This window comes from Centruroides sculpturatus, unplaced genomic scaffold (genome assembly GCF_000671375.1).
Source record: "Centruroides sculpturatus isolate CEXI.00-Female unplaced genomic scaffold, Cexi_2.0 scaffold859, whole genome shotgun sequence".
In the NCBI taxonomy this organism is placed as follows: domain Eukaryota; kingdom Metazoa; phylum Arthropoda; class Arachnida; order Scorpiones; family Buthidae; genus Centruroides; species Centruroides sculpturatus.
Window position 1 is genome coordinate 380,857 of NW_019385221.1, and position 2,599 is coordinate 383,455.

A 2,599-nucleotide genomic window follows, 5' to 3' on the forward strand; every position below is an offset into this window, starting at 1 on the left:
GAGGGAGAAACTGGCCAGGATGTCGAGGAGATGAAAGGAAGAGGGAGAAACTGGCCAGGATGTCGAGGAGATGAAAGGAAGAGGGAGAAACTGGCCAGGATGTCGAGGAGATGAAAGGAAGAGGGAGAAGCAATCCAAGGAGTTGGAACAGCAGTTGAGGAAGACAGAAGCGGAGGAAAACAAATCGGAAAGAGCCAGGATCAATAGCAAAATTCTGAAACGCATCTTCCTGATTTATTTCAGGGTGTTGAAGGATTCGACGGGTTCTAAGTTATTGACTCCTGTATTGGAAGATGTGTCAAAATTCGCCCATTTGACCAACGTGGAGTTTTTCGACGATCTGATGAACGAACTGCACGCCCTCTTGTACCGAGTCCAATTGAGTGACGTTCTGCACTGTCTGTAATCAATAGCAAAATTCTGAAACGTATCTTCCTGATTTATTTCAGGGTGTTGAAGGATTCGACGGGTTCTAAGTTATTGACTCCTGTATTGGAAGATGTGTCAAAATTCGCCCATTTGACCAATGTGGAGTTTTTCGACGATCTGATGAACGAACTGCACGCCCTCTTGTACCGAGTCCAATTGAGTGACGTTCTGCACTGTCTGTATACGGTATTTGTCGTCCTGTCCGGACAGGGTTCGGTCCTCAACGTAGACCTGCAGAGCTTCTTTGTTCGACTGTACGAGATGTTACTCAGGATGCACGCCGGCAGTTGCGAGGAAGATTTGGAGGCGATTTGGAAATGCATCGACGTCGCCGTTCTGAAAAGACACAAGAGCGACCCGGTGCGTAGGATCTTGGCTTTCTTGAAAAGGATGTGTGCCCTGGGTCTTCACATATTTGCCATGCAACGATAGCTCTTCTGTCGGTGATGAGATACCTGATGACTTCCGTCGGCAAGGCCAATGTGTTACTGGACGCGGTAGAAGTGGGAGGCAGTGGTGTATTTCTTCACGAATTGAAGGACCCCGAACATAGCAACGCCCACGTTACGGCTCTGTAGGAACTACATTTACTGTTGAAACACTATTATCCCGTGGCTAGACTCTTCGCCCAACACGTAATTAACGGATGTCCTTCGAAGGGGGCTGATCGTCTGGATCCGGAATTGGTGAAAGCCAAGGCTCCGGAATTGTGCGATCGATATAGGTATTCGGACAGCGAAGAGGAGTGTAAAACTTGGAAAGGTCCAAAATGTATAAAATTAAACGCGGAATATTTTAACGGCTGTTACGATGTACTCGAGATTTGAATAAAGCTAAGTAGTCTTGAATTATTTTGTCCATATCCTCAATTTGCTATGCAACGTGGTGCCTGATTATAAAATTGTCTGAAGTACGGTTCTTAAGTGCAAAAATGGTATTTTGTTTGTAAATAGCTTGTATTCTTTAAACGTCTATACTTCGTTGTTTCTCGAAAAATAAATTAGAATAATCTTTGAAGTTTTTGAAGAAGAATGGCTCGAAAGTTGCCATTGAAGTTGGGGTTCAACTTTGTCGACAAGAGAATAATCTTCAATCTTTAGTTATACGAGATTTCGTATCGGAAGAAAATTTGCGAATGCTTTTATGTCAACCTTGAAACATTTTTTGCTTATTAAAACATTCATTTTCGTATTTTACCTCTAATCTACAAATTTTTGGCATTAAAAGCCGAATTAGCTTTCCTTTGCGACAAAACAGCGATTTTTGAAACATTTCAATAAGCATTTGCTCTGGCTTCGGCCAATTTCTAGCGACTTTGCCTGGAGTACGACAGACTGCGGCGTCATTACGAATGGTTTACAACGGAAGCGCGAAAAATATTAAACAACAGTCGCACGTTTTTGGGGTGGGGTTGATGCCAAAGCTTGTGGAATTTTCTAGACTTCTCTACATTCGAAATTGTTCAGACAGATGGCACCAAGACGACTCTTGTGGGGTATGTAGAAAAAGGGTGTCGAGGTGCACGATCGTAAGTAAAAAAAGTTTCGCCATACTAACTTTTTAAAAATGCTACGTTTTTCAAGTAAATTCGCACGCGTGCGCTTTGTCGTTTTGATATAAAAGCCATCGAATCTCGACGAAAATCGCCTTGCAGTTCTTAGAGTAAAAAAAAACAACTCGAATTTTGTTCTGCGGGAACCCGTCGATGGACTGTGCTCGAATGTAATCGCAGTTATCTTTTCGAATAAATTGTATTTTTGTTTTTGACATAAGTGTTGTACTATAAATCTAGAACATTTAAATGATAGGAACCTTTTTTCTCGTCTTACGTCACCTCTCTGCACAAATTTACGGCAATCGCCTAGTTTCGGCATTGGGCCTGATGATGCCCGTTCAACACATGCGAAAACATTTGCACTTTTCATAAAAGTTTGCTGGTTTATAGGTTTAGTGTTCTTAAATCGATAGTGTGGCTATAGCCCTAAATTTCGTTTTGTATTTCTATAGTGTTCAGCCATCAGTTTGAACAGTAATAAAATATTCCGAATGTTTATTCCGGGAATTCGCGTGTTAAAATGTATGCCCACCAGTGTTGCCGCAATGAAATTTCAAAACGTACTGAAGCGCCTTCAAAAAATGTACTATTTTCCTTCAAAATGTACTAGTTATA

General features: G+C 41.7%; 1 pseudogene; it reads left to right on the top strand.

Moving 5' to 3' along the window:
- The first annotated feature begins 11 nt into the window (after window positions 1–11).
- LOC111636350 lies at window positions 12–1,256 on the top strand (annotated as a pseudogene).
- Window positions 1,257–2,599: the final 1,343 nt, after the last annotated feature.